The 19403-nt window shown below is 46.6% G+C and overlaps 1 non-coding gene across 1 annotated transcript; it reads left to right on the top strand.

The window, feature by feature from the left end:
* Window positions 1–5331: 5331 nt before the first annotated feature.
* Window positions 5332–5407, top strand: TRNAS-GGA (transfer RNA serine (anticodon GGA)). Its single transcript has one exon. It is a non-coding gene; the product is annotated as a tRNA-Ser (tRNA).
* The last annotated feature ends 13996 nt before the right edge of the window (window positions 5408–19403 follow it).

Raw genomic sequence — 19403 nt, 5'->3', positions numbered from 1 at the left:
TTGTGTTTATAGATCCATCGTGTAGACAGGGAATGAACTCTTGTTTTGTTTTTATTTATTCATTTTTAGAAAGGAGAGAGAGAGGGAGAGAGAAGAAAGAGAGAGAGAAAGAGGGGAGGAGCAGAAAGCATCAACTCCCATATGTGCCTTGACCAGGCAAGCCCAGGGTTTCGAACCGGTGACCTCAGCATTTCCAGGTCGACGCTTTATCCACTGCGCCACCACAGGTCAGGCAGGGAATGAACTCTTGCTTGAACATGTGCGAAGCCATGTCCAAACTGGCTCTGGAGCCCTTTTTTTTCACCCATTTTCTTCCCACTACACCCACTGCAAGCAAGCATCTTTAGGAGAACGTTACTGAGTTTGCACCCGCTCATGAAGGGTGGTGGGGAAGGCAGGTTTTTCAGCCCCGAGCTTAGGGGTCTCAGTTAAAACGATGCCTTGGGAGTTGTTTCTACAAACGTGTACTTGACAGGCAGTTCCGCCAGCCGCTGTGCTGCTGGATGTGCAGCAAAAGCGTTGTAATGTCGATATAGAGGAGGCGGAGGGGAAGAGTAGATTTCAACGTGGAAGGCTTCAAAGAGACCACCACAGGGAGTGGAGCCCCGTTAAGAGTCAGTGGGAACAGCGAAGGGGCACAGAGCAAGAACTGAGGTTTCCCAGAAAAGAAGGAATTCTCTCTTAGAAAGGTAACAGGTTCTGCCTGAGTCTCCAGCCTGCTGGCCTAACCCAAGATTTTAGACATAGCCAACCCTAACAATCACATGGGCCAATTTCCTAAAACAAATGATCTCTCGCAATATCTATAGATATTGATACAGGTGATACGGATATAGATATAGATATATATAGATATCGATGTTTTGTTCCATCAGGCCTAATAGTTCATAGTTCCCAGCTATTAATACCGGGGTATGTGTCAACCCCTCCTTGTCGCTGTCACTCAATCCTGCTCCCACTTTTGTAAATAGCTCTTTGATTCAGTTCTTTTCAGTTCCCCCTTTGGAATGTGTTGTCTGTGTCCTGCTGCATAAAGATGAGACTGTTCCAGCTTGGAGACAGAATACAGAGACCTCTCCTTTCTTGGCTCAACTGCAGCTGTTTTGTGCTTATCTCCAGCAGGGGGCCCGTGTGGGGGGCATGTCTCTCAGGCCAACATACATAATCCAGTTGAGCCCCTTTGATTCTTTCTCACCTGCTAGTTGGTCACTGCTATCTCCTTTGGGGCAGGAACAAAGCCTGTCCCCTTCCTCTCTGCTCTGTGCCTTTGGTATGAGCTCTGTACTCGGAACCCTCCAGGCCCTTGGTTCTGAGGCCTCAGGAAAACCTTTCCCACTCAGTAAGTCCAGCTCTTGCAAATGAAAGGTGTGGCTGTCAAGACCACTGTCTTAATGTTTGAAAAACCCACTGAGAGCTCTGTGAACTTCTGAGACAGGCCCAACACGGGCTCACTCTCCCCCTAAGGTGGTAAATGTTACGTCGCTATGGGTGAACGTCAAAGGGCAGTAAGAAAATATTGGGATAGAATAAAATCTTAGTTATCTCCAAATTTTATCCCACTGCTTGGCACCTAGTACAGTGAAAGTTCAGTGCAATAATACTTAAAAAGAAGAGTAATAATATAAACAGTTACCCCTCACTGCACATTTCATCTGTGCTGAGCACTGCAAACACTACTGGTCTCCAACAAGCCCTCGAGGCAATGAGGTTTCAGTTCAGCTCCCACCATTGAGGCCCGTGTTCTGTGAGGCCAGGGCTGAGGGTCTGCAAACCACATTTCTCCTTGGCCAGCTGGTCAGTCAGGGCCAGAAGGGAGAATTTGGAAGACAAAGGAGAGATGGGACTGTTCCTTCCTGCTAGTTTACAGATTCCCCCTGAGCAGCAAATTCCGTATTTCTCCATATAGAAGATGCTCCCATGTGTAAGATGCACCTTAATTTGGGGCCCGAAATTTGAAAAAAAAAAAAAGTATTACATAAAGTTATTGAACTCAAGTTTTATTCATCATAAAATTCATACAATTCCTCATCCACGCGAAAAAGCGGGAAATGCAAGTAAAAAAAGCTACAAGCGCTGTATAAGACACACCCAGTTTTTAGACCCCAAATTTTTCAAAAAGGGTGCGTCTTCTACATGGGGGAATACGGTAGTTCTGGTTTCCAACCTCTGCATATTCCCAGCACAGCCAGGTGGCGTCCACTCTTTACCTGTCTGAGCTCCATGAGACCCCTCCTCCAGGCTCCCAGGAGCTAGCAGCCCCCTCCTCTAAACTTGTGATTGTTAAACTAGTGGCCCTTGATGAGTCAGGCCTCCTGAAATCCGTGCCCTCGTGTAGTCCCCCTCCACTGTGACGCAGGCTAAGCCAGGTGATCTTTGGCCAAAGGGACATCAGCAAACAGGCTGGAAGAGCATTTGTGCATTGCGACCTGTTCTCTTGGACGATTGCTGCCACCATAACGTGAGGGAGCCCGGTTTAGCTTGCTTGAGGATGGAAGAGGCGTCGAAAGGCCAAGCCATCCCTATGTCCCAGCCGGCCTTCCAGCTGAAGACGGCAACACAGATGAGGCCAGGCGAGACCAGCAGAAGACCTGCTTGGCCAACCCAGAGAGGGTTAAAAGCCTTTATGACTTGTAATGTGTAACAGATGACTAAGGCAGTTCTGATCATTCTGACCTCTCCCTTCCACCGAAGGGACAGTAGCTACCCATTTTGTTAAGTCCTCCAACATGTTTAACTAGTGTAATTTCTGTTTGCCTAAGCGGTGGCCCCTGGCTGATACCATATTACTATATCCATTTTACAGATGAAAAGACTGAGAGTCAGAAATTAAGAAATATGCCAAAAGTCACTGCTAATAAAGGCTCCAGGCTGACTACATCATAGTAGCATTATTTATCTACAGCAATAGGTAATTAGGCTAGATAAGAAACAGCCTGTGGTGGCGCAGTGGATAAAGCATCGACCTGGAAATGCTGAGGTCGCCGGTTCGAAACCCTGGGCTTGCCTGGTCAAGGTACATATGGGAGTTGATGCTTCCAGCTCCTCCCCCCCTTCTCTCTCTCTGTCTCTCCTCTCTCTCTCTCTCTCTCTCTCTCTCCCTCTCCTCTCTAAAATGAATAAAAAATAAAAATAAATAAATAAATTTTAAAAAAAAGAAACAGTTTGTAGATTATGATGATGACAATTATTTGAGGCTGACGTCACTGTAGGATGGGTTCTGTTTAACATCCTGAATCCTCCAGCCTGTGAGCCAGCAGAGGGCGCTCTGTCCCTAAGAACCCAGACAGCAGCTCTCAGTAGAGCAGTGGTCCCCAACCTCCAGGCTGCGGACCGGTACCGGTCCGTGGCCCATTTGGTACCGGTCCGCAGAGAAAGAATAAGTAACTTACATTATTTCTGTTTTATTTATATTTAGGTCTGAACGATGTTTTATTATTAAAAAATGACCAGATTCCCTCTGTTACATCCGTCTAAGACTCGCTCTTAACGCTTGTCTCGGTCATGTGATACGTTGCCGCTAAAATTAAACCCATAAACTAGCAAAATGAGTGAAAAACAAAATTCCATCGAAAGTTTTTTTGCGAAGCGGAAAAGGGCCAGTGAGGAGACAGAAGAACCTACGACCACGAAGAAAAAGAAGGCTTCAGTTAACGGTCAATACCAGGAGTCCTACTTGAAGTATGGATTTATCGTAACTGGTGATTCTCGCACACCAAGGCCGCTCTGCATAATATGTGGCGACCGGCTAAGTAATGAGGCAATAAAGCCTTCAAAATTGCTTTGCCACTTGGAGACCAAGCACCCTACTTTGAAATACAAGCCTTCTGAATATTTCAAAAGAAAAAAGCATGAACAGAAGGACAGAAACAATTACTGGCCACTACATCAATAAATGCGAGTGCACTGAGAGCATCATACTTGGTGGCTAATCATATTGCTAAGACTAAGAAGCCATTCACCATTGGTGAAGAATTGATCCTAAAGACATTTGTCGTGAACTTCTAGGAGAGGCTGCTGTTAAAAAGATAGCACAGATGCCTCTTTCGGCTACCACCATCACACGGCGCATCGAGGAAATAGCAGAGGACATTGAATCACAGTTGTTGGAAAGGATTAATAAATCACCGTGGTACGCTCTCCAGGTTGACGAATCTACAGATATTGACAACAAGGCAATGCTACTTGTTTACGTGAGTTATCTTTATCATGAGGATATGTTATGTGCACTATCATTGCCAACCAAAACCACAGCCGCAGAACTATTTAAATTGCTGGATGACTATATATCAGGAAAACTGAAATGCTCTTTTTGTGTCAGCATATGCACAGATGGAGCTGCTGCCATGACCAGAAGGATGTCTAGTTTAACTACTCGGATTAAGGAGGCTGCACCTGAATGTGAGTCTACGCACTGTGTCATTCACAGGGAAATGCTGGCTAGCCGAAATATACCAATGGAACTTAACAGCGTATCGAATGATGTCATTAAAGGTATTAACCACATCAAAGCACACGCCCTTCACTCATGCCTGTTCGAGCAGCTTTGTGAGGAAATGAACGCGGAGCACAGACACCTTCTCTTATACACAGAAATAAGATGGTTGTCTTGAGGGAGGTCCCTGGCCAGAGTGTTTGAATTACGAGAGCCGCTGCAGAGATTTCTCTCAGAAAAAAAGTCACCGCTAGCACATTTCAGTGACGAGGAATGGGTCGCAAAACTCGCTTACTTGTGCGACATATTTAACCTCCTCAATGAACTCAATCAGTCACTTCAGGGGAAAATGACAACTGTTTTCAAGTTGGCAGCTAAAGTAGCTGCATTTAAAGCCAAACTGGATTTGTGGGGACGACGTGTGAACAGGGGTATATTTGACATGTTTCAAACATTCGCGGGAATTTTGGAAGAGACTGAGCCCAAGCCTTCATTGTCCCAGCTGGTGCACAATCACCTGTATTTGCTTTTTATTTTATTTTTTTAATTCATTTAAGAAAGAGAGAGGGGGAGAGAGAGAGATGAGAGAGAGAAGGGGGGAGGAGCAAGAAGCATCAACTCCCATATGTGCCTTGACCGGGCAAGCCCAGGGTTTCGAACCAGCGACCTCAGCATTTCCAGGTCAACGCTTTATCCATTGCGCCACCACAGGTCAGGCCATGTATTTGCTTTTAAAAGAGTTTGAACACTACTTCCCAACCATAAAAGACCCACGAATTGCCAAGGAATGGATCTGCGATCCATTTGTCAACAAACCAGGTGAATTCAGTGTGTCTATGCAAGAAGAGAATCAACTACTGGAGATCGCAAATGATGGCGGCCTTAAAAATATGTTTGAGGCCCTGGCCGGTTGGCTCAGTGGTAGAGCGTCGGCCTGGAGTGCAGAAGTCCCGGGTTCGATTCCCGGCCAGGGCACACAGGAGAAGCACACATCTGCTTCTCCACCCCTCCCCCTCTCCTTCCTCTCTGTCTCTCTCTTCCCCTTCCGCAGCCGAGGCTCCATTGGAGCAAGGATGGCCCGGGCGCTGGGGATGGCTCCTTGGCCTCTGCCCCAGGCGCTAAAGTGGCTCTGGTCGCGGCAGAGTGACGGGCAGAGCATCGCCCCCTGGTGGGCGTGCCGGGTTGGATCCCGGTCGGGCGCATGCGGGAGTCTGTGTGACTGTTTCTCCCCGTTTCTAGCTTCAGAAAAATACAAAAAAATATATATATATGTTCGAGACTACAACTCTGCCGGTGTTCTGGATTAAAGTCATGGCAGAATACCCCAAGATCGCCACAAAAGCACTAAAAACCCTGTTGCCATTTCTGACATCCTATTTGTGTGAAGCAGGATTTTCTGCAGTAACAGTAACCAAAACAAAATTACGGAATAGACTGGACATAAGCAACACACTTCGGGTGTCATTGTCTCCCATTACCCCTAGATGGGACCGTCTCATTGCAGAGAAACAAGTTCAGGGCTCCCACTGATTTAGCGTTATGGTTGTTGAGAAATACCATCTCTCATTCTATATAAACATTATAATAAATAACCCTTAACTTACAGTATTCATAACAATGGTGAGTTGTATTTTTCACGCACTTTATATTTGTTTTTGTGTTGTATCTTATTTTTAAGGCATGTTTAAACGTTACCATAGTGACTGGAAAGTGTTTGGAGACAGAGAGGATGTACTCATGTTATGTTGTTGGTGCGATGTTAAGAGGATACTTCTAATAAAGTTGCATACGAGTACAGAGTGGATTCATGTTTATTTTTATTGTCATAGGTTCATGATTGGTAGTGAGCCTGAACCTATCATATTACATATTGATGTCAGAATAACAAATTTAAATACAGCCTGAATAATGAGGACATGCTCGTTCCTCCTTTAACTTAGCCCAATAAATGTCGTAAGTTCGACAATTATATTTAAAAATACCACAGTTTTTACGCCGGTCACATAATTTTATTTTGTGTATTTATCTGCCCCACCCTAAAGGCCGGTCCGTGAAAATATTTTCTGACATTAAACCGGTCCGTGGCCCAAAAAAGGTTGGGGACCACTGCAGTAGGGAATACAGCTAACAATTCCTGTCCTGAATTCCTGTCAATAGGACTGAGCAAGCACATTGTCGTAGGAGACTGTAGGCTCTTTGAGCAGCAGGGAAAGGAAGCAGTGTAGCATTTGTTAAGCCCCCCCAAATTGCATCAGTTTAAAATGGAGTTCCTGTTTGAATCTGCTTGTCCCCCAGGAATAGGAAGCCAGAGCCTGATTCCACCCTGATGTTAATGAGACTTTCTCTGGAGTGGTCCACATTTACCAGTGGACAGAGTCACTGAGTGAAAGGGACCTCGGGAACTGTGGCTGTCTCCTAAGTCCCTTCCTGTGAAATAAATGGTAACAGGAGTGAGAAAGGGCACACCTGCTCCCTGAACCCATGAGCACACTGTCTTGACTTCCTCATCCCTTTTACCTGCATGACCCCTGCCCTCGGCTCTGGGGGCTCCCTTGATCGTGTCTTCTGGGTGCCTCCCAACTCTTGCTTCCATGACAGCAGCAAAATCAGAGGTTCAAGTGTGAGCTCTGGGGTAGTAGATACTAAACCTCGGAACCTGTAAGTAGATCCATAGTTCAGCCAACACCGGACAAAGGGGCAGCACTTGTCCAGCCCAGCTTACCTCCTCTCCCTGCACTGGGATTTGAAGGGAACAATTAGTGATCCCTCCGCCTCCCCGTTACCTGTCATTGCCTCCTCTGTACACATACCTGCCTTGGAACTAGGGCTAGGTAGAAGTCATCGGCCAAAAGTAGAATCTGGGTTTTCTGACACCCCCTAGTCAAAATGCCATTTTAAAACATGATATAATATGTAACACATACTAAAGAATATATATATATAAAAGATATGATGTTATCAAGAATAATAAATGAATTCTTAGGAACCCACCATCCAACCTAACATTTAGTACATTATGTAGCCGGGGTATCTGCATGCTTTTCCAGTCTCCCCTCCAGAGGGAACTTGAACTAGGCTGTCTGTGCTTCCATTCCCACATTTCAAATAGTAATTCATCACAATTGTATTTGTTCTTTAATTACATTGACACTTTTTAAAAGTTTGGGCCCTCAATTTGGATTTGTCTTATTGTTTCCTCAGATCACATTCAGGCTCAATATTTTTGGTAGGAATACCATTCATAGGTGATGCTCTGTCCCCAGTGCGTCCCATTGGAAGCTGCCTAGTGTGGGTTGGTCCTGTTATCAGTCATGTTAAGTTTGATCACTTGGTGAAGATGATGTCCCCCAGATTTCTCCTTTGGAAAGATACTTTTTCTGTGTGTATGACAGAGACAGATAGAGGGACAGATAGGGACAGACAGGAAGGGAGAGAGATGAGAAGCATTAATCCTTTGTTGCAGCTCCTTAGTTGTTCATTGATTGCTTTCCCATATGTGTCTTGACCCGGGGGGCTACAGTGAAGTGAGTGACCTTGGGCTCAAGCCAGTGACCATGGGGTCATGTCTATGATCCCATGCTCAAGCCAGCGACCTCAGGGTTTTGAACCTGGGTCCTCTGCATCTCAGTCCAACGCTCTATCCACTGTGCTACCACCTGGTCAGGCATGGAAAGATTCCTTTTACCTTTTGTAATTAATAAGTAATCTGAGATAATATTTGAGTCCATATAAATATCCTTTTCCCCAACATTGTTTCACCAATGGTTTTAGCATCTAGTGTTGATTCTTGCCTGAATCAATTATTACTGTAGTGGTTCCAGAATTTTCTAGTAATCTCCTTTTCCTCCAACCCTTCTGCTCCCAATATTTGATTTGAAGTAGTACCCTTTTATTCCAGTTAATAACCACAGGCAATTAAAAAGCTTGTTCTCTTATTTCACCTTCAGTCTTCATTTTATTTTCTCAGTCTCCTAGCAGTCTTCTTGTCATTCCTTTGTAAATGATCTGACTTTTCTCAAGAAATGAAAGCCCAGATTTGAAAAATAAATTAAACTTTCAAAAGTGAAAAACATAATTGTTTAAAAAAATTTATTGCACAGATTAAACAGCAAGTTTGACACATATTTGAAAAAAAAAATGAGTAAATGGGGAGAGAGTATGAAGAAATTGCCGAGCATGCGCAGAGAGGGGAAGGAGAGCCCTGTGGGGGGCTCTGACCTGCTTGAGGGACTGATGACTAAGCTGTGCCCCTTCTGCGGAGCCGCTGCCCCACTGCCATCCCTCGTGCACGGAAAACAGCTGTCGCCCGCTCCTCTGCTCTCTCTCTTTTTAAAATTAATTTATTGATTTAAGAGGAAGAGGAAGGGAGAGACAGAGCCTATGTAAAGCCAGTATCCACGGCCACCATCACAGCCACCTGGCCCATGCAGGTTCACATTAGATTCGGACAGACGGTAATGAAACAATGGAGCCAAGAACTGGTGGACCATTACCTTTAATCCTAGCTTGCACCCGGCGGGCAAGTAAAAACACACACTGGGCTCCAAAACCCACTCATTCAGTGCTCACAAAGCTACTGATTTATCCGAGTTTCCTAGTATCAAAGGTTTCTAGCTCACCAGCCTTATTCACCTCTGTTCCCCATCTCCTTCCTTCTCTCTGCACAAACTGCACAAACTGGCTTCTCCCTCAGCACTCCGCCATCTTGGCTGCTTCTCCTGGCCTCCTCCACGTGGCCTCTCTCTGCTCTCTCCTCTAATGCTAATCTCAAGAACCGAGAGAGAGCAAGCTCCCGTCTGCCCCACTTAATAGTGTAGAAATCCAAACCTTTAATCCAATATACAAACAAGGAAGTCTCTGATACAAAGTCACTTATCTGAGGCATAATGGGATTCCTCATGAGAGTGCACCACCCCACATCAAAAAGGGTGGGAAAGGCTTAGTCCCAAAACCAAGCCCCAGGCTACAAGGATCCTGCCTGCCCACAGCCCACCCAACACACATTAATATAATCACACCCATCCCAAGCAAGAAGGGCAACCAATACTATCACCTGGGCAACAGGCTTCCACGTGGGCAGTGCCATCTTTAACAAAGTGAGCATAATATATTTTATCTGCCCAACAGCCGGAAACATGGACCTGTTTCTGCATGTGCCCTGTGCTGGGATGGAACCAGCCACCTCTGCATGTGCGGGATGCTCCAACCAGCTGAGCCGTCCCTCCAGGGCTGGTCACCTTCCTTCCAGTGCATTCTCCACATAGAAGTCAGTGAGCTTTTAGAAAAGATAGGAATTCGACTGCATTGTTGTGCCTCAAATCTGTGGCCTCCGTAGCACTGAACAAAATCCAAACTCCTTGCTGTGATCTCTGCAACCATGCAAGATATGGGCCCCTTGGCACAGTGTCTGCTCCACTTCCTCACCGTGATCCAGACACGTGGGCTTTCTGTTCACCAAACATATGGCTCTTCCCCACCCCAAGCCTTGCCCTTGTTCTTCCTGTAGCCCAGAAGGGTGTCTCTCAACTCCTCTTGGAGCTGGGCCTTTCTATCAAGTCTCAGCTCACGTGTCCCCTTCCCAACCAGACGTGGAAAGGGGGTTCCCCTCAGTTACTCTCTGTTTCATCGTTGTTTGTTTCCATGGCGGTGAATCATAAACTCTGTTTCTTCTGTTTGCTTGCTTGTTCATGTCTGTCTCCCCACTGAGAACCTTCCAGCGCAGGGACCCTGTCTCACCTTGTCCATTTTATCTCGAGTTCCCTCCACAGTGCCCGATGCATCTGGTAGACTTCATATCACAGGTGCTATTCAACCACAGCCCCTGGACCCTGTAGCAGAACTCATTTCTTACATTTCTCACATTCCGAGGGAACCCAGAGCTCAGCAGACTCCCCGGAGCCGGAGCCGCAGCTTGGGCCCATCCAGCTCCCAGCCATCCAGCCTACCATCAGGATTTAAATTGACCCCAGGAGCCAAAAGTAGTTGAAATGCAGAGCTGGCAACAATTTCCCTCCATAAACTAGACTCCCTGTTGCTCTTGGTGTTAACTCTGGCTTCAGGCATTGCCGCTTCAATTAAGACCTGCACACTCCAGAATGCGTCTGAACAGCGGGACGCTGATGGAATTTGAGGTGCAGGGAGCGAAGTAGGAAAGTAATAGCAAAACCACTGGTCCTTTTATATTGTAGTGAAAAGCTTGAACAAACAACTGTCACACATCCTTTAACATTGTATTCTTTTCCAAATTAATCTGGAGTAAGCATAGTAAGTACTCTGTGTGTCACCCCCCCACCCCACCCCCCGTAGGTATGTACGCCCTGGCCGGTCCTCAGTGATCTGGATTTGAGGTCCACTCTGCCTCTCAGCAGCTGTTGGTACACAATTGGGAGAAGTTTATAAGATTTGTGAAATTTAAAAATATATATATTATTTTATCAATTTTACAGAGAGAGGAGGGGGGAGCAAGAAGTATCAACTCATAATTCCTTTACTTTAGTTGTTCAGTGATTGGTTGTCATATGTATGTCCCTTGACCAGGCAAGCCCAGGGTTTCAAACCAGTGACCTCAGCATTCCAGGTCCACGCTTGATCCACTGCGCCATCTCAGGTCAGGCTAAGATTTGTGAATATTGAAAAAGAATATTTATATTATTTGTATTGAATATTTGTATTATTCAAATGGATGCATATATTTTTTAATATAAAATCTCTGAACAAATATGTAATGATACATTTTTTTAAAGAAATATTTAAATTTTTTTTGATTGATTTTAGACAAAGAGGATTTTAGACAAAGGGAGAAAGAGAGAGAAACATCGATTTGTTGTTCTACTTATTTATGCATTCATTGATTGATTTTTATATGTGCCTTGACTGAGGATCAAACCCACAACCTTGGCATATCAGAATGCTCTAACCAACTGAGTTTCCCTGCCAGGGCTGTAATGATATATTTTAAATACTCTCCATTGGTCATGTAAATTGTGGTTCACCATTCAGTGAAATCCTGCCTCATTATTTAAAAAGAAAGTGGGTGCTCTGGCCAGATGGTTCAGTTGGCTGGATTGTCATCCAGATATGCAGAGGTTGTGGGTTTGGTCCCCAGTTAGGGAACATGCAGGAAGACATTGGTTATTCTGTCTTGCTCTCTCTCTCCCTTCCTCTCTCTAAAATCAATAGAAAAATTCTTAGCCTGTGGACAATCAATATGCATTAATATGGAAACACCCAAGATTACTGTTAAGTGAAAACAGTAAATTGCAGAGCATTAAGTATAACATCAATCTGTGTGTGTGTGTGTGTGTGTGTGTGTGTGTGTATGTATTTTCATGTAAGTGTGAGATATTTTGGGGAAAGCCCCTCTGTCGTCTCTGGAGTAGAGTGACTGTGACTATCATCGCGAACATGGCAGATCCTTGTTTTCTGCCCAGCACGGCACCAACCATTTTTCAAATGCTATCATTTGATCCGCACAGTCCCCTTAGAGGAAGGTATGACTATTGTCTCTCATTTTCAGATTAGGAAGCTGAAGCCAGGAAAAGTAAAATCACTCAACCTCGGAGTCCTGTATTATTTGAGGTGTTTTTTAAAACCTTGAATCTGCATTAGTTTTATAATTTTTTTAAAAAGTCAATAACTTCAAATCATTCCCACTTGGATTTTGAAACCGAGAGGGTCTGTGGAACTGTTCAGTCTCAACAAGTTCTACTAGAACAGTGAGTGCAAATGCTGGTTGCGTCCCTTCTAGCCGGGGCCCTTTCTCTGGCAGCCTGGCGTGGAGAGGGTGGTCGGAAGTCACAGCAGGGCCCAGAGCAGCAGGAGCGCAGGAAGGAGGGAAAGCCACTGGAAGCCCTTTCAGAACAACCAACTCTGGTTTCCTAGACATGCGGTTACAGAGGAGCTGACCACACTGCCCACTGTGGCGACATTCAAGGAGGCCTCCGAACTGAAGGGTGGCACATGTCCCCCAAGAAGCCTGAACAATTCAAGGTGAGCTGCTGGCTGCAGCCTTTTGTCTAGAGCACCTGGATAAAATCCATTTTTCGTCAGCAGCCACTGCAGTGCCAGAACTCACACTAAGACTTCATTTGACACCCACAACAGCCCAGAAGGAACATTATCCGTACTTTAACAGCAAAGAATCTGGCCCTTGTGCAATTCAGTAATTTAAGTCTCAGAGCGAACTGCGAGATTAGGACTTGAACGCAGGTCTGTCTGGTCCTGTTAACTCCCGCGCTGGGGGTCCTGTGGGTGAGCTGATGGCAGCCAGCTGTCACGGGTTTTGTATGTTCAGCCCTCCTGTACTAAGAACTCTTCATCCAAACAATGTAGGATACAGACAAGTGGAAGAGTGCGAAGCTCCTGCCTCACGAGCCAGGCTCTGTCTGCTCCCAGCCTTCCACACTGAAGGATCGTTGGGCAAAGAGGGTCTGCTATCATCGGATCGTCCTGTGGCACCTGCCTGAGGACCTCTGAAACTGCCCTGAATCTTGTTCCTGCGGCCTACAGACAAAACCTTGCTGGATTGATTGCTGTGTCCTGAAGTTCCCCCAGCTGCCCCAGGCTCGGGGGCCTCAGCCTCCACAGACCAATCTGCCACCCGCTGAACCCCAATTCTAACATTTAGGCCCTCTCAGGCGGAGCTTGGAAATGGGGGTGGTTGGCCTGGGCACACCTTGGAAGGGCTCATCATGCTGAATCTTACGCCCTAGAAATCTAGTGTCTTAAGACATCCTGCTGGGGTGGTTCCTAGAGGACTTGATCTTGCTAAAAATGATGTCTGGGCAAATGTGTACTCAGCTAGTCCCTGTCTCGCTCTTGAGCTTCCTGGAATTGCATGCATGTGTGTGTATGCATGCACACACACACACACACACATGCCCAGTGTCTCAGATGTGTGGGTCTCAGCTTGCTTCTGCCTGAAATGCCTTCCCACCTTCTTCATACAACTGACTGCTGTATCAATCAGCTCTGGTATCGATCACATCCTCAACCCAAAGCCAGGCTAAAACTTTGATAGCAGCAGGGCTTACTGCCTATTCCAAAGCTCTTAGCCCGTTAACATGGAAGCGTGTCTCTGCACCCCCTTTGGACTGCAAGTCTTTAAGGACAGGGCTCAGGGTTGAGTCCCCTGGCATCGCCCAGAGTCTCACTGATGTCTGGCATGTCTGCAGGTGCTCAGAGCAGGCATGCTGCTCTGTCCAGTGGTCATGTTCTCAGCCTCCAAGTGGCCTTTTCATTGTGTCACAAGGTTCTCATTGTGCCGACTCATCACGTAAGTGCCAGGGCTTGTAAGATCGCCACTTATCTGAGGTTTATCTGCAAGAAGCTATAATTGAAACACCTTCCAGGATGAAAAAAATCACTTCTGGAATTTAATCTCTAAGCTTGTGGCCTGGATTCTTCAAGCTAATTACAGGAAATGGTTGGAGCACTAATGCCCCCTATACTGAACCCAGATGGGTGTGTTTACCATGCTGAGAAATGCTAATTCCATCTTTGGCCCCCAAAATGTCTGGCATTTACTTTGGAGGAAATAGAAAAATAGGGTAGTACAGCTAGCTAGGCTCAATTATATTTCTCTTAAAGAATGGTTTTTTCAAAACAAACAAACAAACAAACAAACAAAAGAATGGTTTTTTTCAAAAACAATGGCAAGGAAGAGGAGGTTTGCCAATTTTAACCTTTTAACCTGGAGCTGTTGGGGGACCTTTGCTGTTCAGGAGACAAGGTGCAACTGTTACTTATTTTAAAAGTTCAGGAAAAGCCTGACCAGGCGGTGGTGCAGTGGATAGAGCGTCGAACTGGGATGCCGAGGACCCAGGTTCGAGACCCCGAGGTTGCCAGCTTGAGCATGGACTCATCTGGTTTGAGCAAAAGCTCACCAGCTTGGATCCAAGGTCGCTGGCTTGAGCAAGGGGTTACTCGGTCTGCTGAAGGCCCGCAGTCAAGGCACATATGAGAAAGCAATCAATGAACAACTAAGGTGTCGCAACGAAAAACTAATGATTGATGCTTCTCATCTCTCCATTTCTGTCTGTCTGTCCCTGTCTATCCCTCTCTCTGTAAAAAAAAAAAAAGTTCAGGAAAAGAACTTTGAGTAATCAGTCTCTAGTAATGTCACAAGGTGGGCCGAATGTCAAGAGGGCCTGAACAGTGAAAGAAGGAGCACCCCAGGGCGAGGGAGAAGAGGTATGAATCCGTCCTCTTCTGAAGATATGAGACTGTGCATGGGGTCCAATGACAGCAAGGAGAAGAATAGCTCACGTTTACTGAGCCTTTGGCTTCTTGCCAAGCATCATGCTAAAAACTTGACATCCCTTCCATCATTTGATCCAATATTTTGAGGTGGATGCTAGTATTATTCTCATTTACAGTTGAGGAAACCAAGGTTTAAAGGGTGACTTTCCCAAGGTGGCAGGTCCCCTACTGCTTTGCAAATACTTTTACAACTTTAAACAACTATTGGAATTCCTATGTGGGTCAATGCAACCAATCCTGCCTTGGGGTGACCACCCTGTCCTGTGTACTGAGAATTCATGTTCCTCCAGCTAGGAGATCAGCAGGGGCTCCTCAGAAAGTAGGGCGGAGGGCTTTGCCCCCAGCAAACATGCTTCCACACAGTGCTCAGGACAGCAAAGATAAGAGATTCCTTAACTAAATGAGTGCCCGGCTGCCTTGGGTTATACGTAGTGCAGTGAGCAACCCAGGAGAGGTCTGGAGCACTTTGAAGCCCTGTGAATGGCCCTGGCAGGGACCTATTTCTGGGCCTCCAGTGGCACCTTTCCATAGATGCTAGGAAGACGGCAAGAAGGGGAAGAGCCCCTCTTTGTCCATCAAGAACACTCCGTCCTGATGCTGGTGCCAGGGGAGTGTGCTGAACCCCCTCTGGCCCCTGAGCTCGGCTCTGTGACTTATCGCCGCGGCCTGGCTTATGCTGCTTGTGTAGCTCTGTAATTAATGAATTATCTGAACGATATTTCTCTAGTCATTCAACTAGTCCCATCCTCAGGGTGATCATTGTGTTTGAGGTTATTTAAAATAGAGTTTACATCAGCAGACAGTGTGATTAGTAATCCTGCTATCCCCAGTGAAGTTAATGGAGCTATAAACTGCCTGGTGACTCGTTGGAAACGGCTGCTCCAGCAGCGAGCCCCTCTCCCGCACCCCTGCGGGTTCTCTGCCGGCAGGAGCAGCTTTCTGAGAGACGGAGCAGTGAGAGCAGCTTGGGGCCAGAAGCCAGTTGACCTTGGGTTAGAACACGGGAGGTTCTCCACTGATTGACCATCGTCTTCAGATGTGAACTAACTCTTCCTCATCTTTACAAGAAAATATGCTGACATGGATCTTGACTTGCCCTCTTTTAACACCATTTTTGGAAATATTTGCAGGACACAGTTAAAAGCATGTGTGGCTTACGGAACATCTCCAAGTCTTCATTTCCTTGTCTGTAAAATGGGGATCATTGTAGCAACAGTTATGAGAGTTGACCTTTAATGTTCGTCATGTGTCCGCACTATTCCAGGTATTTCACATGGATTGCCTCTTCCTCGGGATAACTCTGTGACATACCACTCTTAGGTATTTTAACTAGGTAGGTACTATTATTGTTCTTTCTTTGCATGTCAGGAGACCAAGTCACAGAGAGAGAAAGAGAGAGAGAGAGAGAGAGAGAGAGAGAGTCAGTGACTTCTCCAAGATCACTTCCCTAGAAATAATGGAGCCAGGATCCAAATCCAGGAGACTGATTCTAGAACCTATGCACTAACCACTGTGCTACTCTGCTCTTTTTCATAAGGCTGTGAGCATTCAGTGAAATTTGCTAAATAAATATTTCCTGTGTGCCATGTGCTCCAGGTGTAGAGTTATGGACAAATCCCTGTCCTCGTGGATGTCTCATTCAAGAAGGAAGATTATCCACTTAAAGTTTTTAGTGTGGCCCTGGCCAGCTGGTGGAGCATCTATTCGGCATGTGGATGTCCCAAGTTCGATTCTCAGTCAGGGCACACAGGAGCAGCGACCATCTGCTTCTCTCCTCTCCCCCTCCCCCTTCTCTTTCTCTCTCTTTCTTTCCCTCCTGCAGCGATGGCTTGATTGATTCCAGTGCATTGGCCCTGGGCACTGAGGATGGCTCCTTCAAGCCTCCACCTCAGGTATTAAAAATAGTTCGGGCCTGACCAGGTGGTGACACAGTGGATAGAACATCAGCCTGGGATGCAGAGGACCCAGGTTCAAAACCCCAAGGTCACTGGCTTGAGCGCAGGATCACCAGCTTGAGTGAGGGATCACAGACGTGACCCCATGGTCCCTGGCTTGAGCCCAAGGTCGCTGACATGAGCAAGGGGTCACTCACTCCGCTGCAGCCCGCCAGTCAAGGCACATACAGAAAGTAATCAATGAACAACTAAAATGCTGCAACAATGCTTCTCATCTCTCTCCCTTCCTGTCTATCCCTATGTGTCCTTCTCTCTTTCTCTGTCACACAAAAGAAAGAAACACACACACACAAAAGAAACAAAGAGGTGTATTAGTTATCTATTGCTGCGTAATATGCTACCCCAAAATTTAGTGGCTTAAAACAATAGCAAACATTATCTCAGACAGTTTCTGTGCGTCAGGAATTTGGCAGCAGCTTGGATGCGTGGTTTTGGTTCAGTGTTTCACGCAGTCAAGATGCCAGCCAGGTCTGCAGTCATCTGAAGGCTTGAGTGGGCAGGAAGATCCACCCTCCAGGTGACTCACCCACAAGTTGGTGCTGGTTGTCGGCAGGAGGCCTCCGCTCCTCCCCATATGGGCCTCTCCACAAGGCTGCTTGACTGTATTCACAGCATGGTGATTGACTCCTCACCACGGGGCCATTCAAGAAACCAAGGCAGAGTGACCTGTGGTGGTGCAGTAGATAAAGTGTCGACCTGGAATGTTGAGGTTGCTGGTTTGAAACACTGGGCTTGCCTGGTCAAAGCACATACCAGAAGCAACAACTATAAGTTGATGCTTCCTGCTCTGACCCCCCTTCTTTCTCTCTCCCTCTCCTCTCTCTAAAAAAATCAATAAATAAAATCTTAAAAAAAAAAGGAAAGGCAGAATGTGCAATATCTTTTATGTTCTATGTTGGAAGTCAAGACCTGTCTCTTCTGCAAATCCTATTAGTCACATGAGTCAGCCTTATTCAGTGTGGGAGGGTGGGTGCCCACATGACTCACACAGACAGAGCGGGTACCTGAGGGTGGTGATCATGGGTTTTGGAGGCTAGTGGCCATAAAGGCGAGCTGGGGCTCAGCAATGAAGGACAGTGGCCACCGCCCAGCCAGGCCCCCAGAGGGCACCCTAGAGCCAAGGCAGCTCTGGGCACTTCAGTGGCAGGCATCCTTAAGCCTTCACTTGTTTTCTCCCCTTCGTGTTACTGAGCCACACCCCTCCGTCTTGTCTGCCAGTTCTTTCCAGTTTCTTACCTCACTTTCCTAAAAGCAGAGCCTGATAGCTCAGTTTCTCTTTTCTCCCAGGTCATCAGAGGTCACATGCTGGCCTATGAGTTGGCTTCCTGAGATCCGCTTCTAGCTCAGACATTTCGGGGAAGCAAGGTTCACGTGGCCCAAGACATTGATGCCTTAGCACAGGGCCGTGGTCAGGACAGTCTCGCTAAGATGTGATGGTGGGTGGGATAGAACTCGGGTGTAGCCCACCCCGGTTTCTGCTGCTCACCAGGCACTGTGCTGGGCTGAGGCACCACAGGTGGACAAATAATAAGGACAAATAAACTGATCCCTGGCCTCCGTTTAGAGAGAAAGATGCCCAAAAGCAAATAATTACTATTTGTGTATAAGTCTATACTAGAAGTATCTGAGCAGATGGGGAAGACTCCTTAAAGGAGACTTCTCCCAGGGCCTTCAAGGATGCGGCCGAGAGGACCGGACGCAGAGCAGAGACGTGGCATTTCCAGCAGGAAGGCGCCCTCGCTGGCCGTTCTGGGGGAAGGTGCGGTGCTGTGGTGGGACCGGGAGGGGGGGAAGGCAGGCCAGATTAGCTGGGCGACACTGTGATGGTGTTGGCAGGCGCAGTGAAGGACTTGAGCTCCTCTGGAGAGCAGTGGGAAGTTCTCGAAGGATCTGAAACAGGGATGAGGACCCAGCCCAACAACAACCCTGGAGGTGGGGCCGGGTCGGAGGCTTCTCTTGAAGCCTTACTTAAACACACGAGCATCCTTCCCCTTGCGGTTCTAGTTCACGGGTCGTGCATGATTTGAGGAACACTGTAGTCTCTATTACGAAAGACATCCACTTAAAAAAAGTTTTACTTACTGATTTTAGTGAGAGAGGAAGGCAGGGAGAGAGAGTGAGAGAGGCACATCCATCTGTTCCCTGTATGTGCCCTGGCCAGAGGGATCAAACCGACAACCTCTGCGCTTCGGGACGATGCTCTAACCAAGCAAGCTATCCGGCCAGAGTAAGACATCTATTCTCATGAGCCACTAATGACTGCTCCTTCACTGGTTTCCTTTAATAACAATCCCTACAAATATAATTCCTCAGGCATCTAAATTAAGCAAAGCTTCATTCAACAGCAAAATGGCCACATCTGCGTAATGAAAGGATTTAATCAGAAACCTAAAAAAAGTCTCTCTGTGGCCTCTTCACTGAATAAATAACTTGTCCTCCTACAAACAACCTCCCAACCAACTCAGAAAATAATGTCTGGAAAAGAAGCCCTTTTTAGAAGTTCAGGCCCTGCCGACAAGCAGCTTATAGCACACTCAAGGTTTGTGCAGTAGTGAGCAAAATTCAGTGTGCCAGTTGCAGGTTTTATTGTATAAATGTTCTGTAGCCAATTACATGTCTCAGACCATGTTTGTAGAGCGAATCAAGAGGCCAAAATAAGCACCCAGGCTTTCACTGGAAAAATGGTTGCTCTGGTGAAGGCCAGCCTTGGGTAGGGGACCATTATGTTGCCAAAGCCCCTGGAAGCTGCAGGGCGC

This window comes from Saccopteryx leptura, chromosome 13 (assembly GCF_036850995.1).
Source record: "Saccopteryx leptura isolate mSacLep1 chromosome 13, mSacLep1_pri_phased_curated, whole genome shotgun sequence".
NCBI classification, from domain to species: Eukaryota; Metazoa; Chordata; class Mammalia; order Chiroptera; family Emballonuridae; genus Saccopteryx; species Saccopteryx leptura.
Note: the sequence above shows the minus strand (reverse complement) of the source record. Positions and strands in the feature narration are given on the sequence as shown.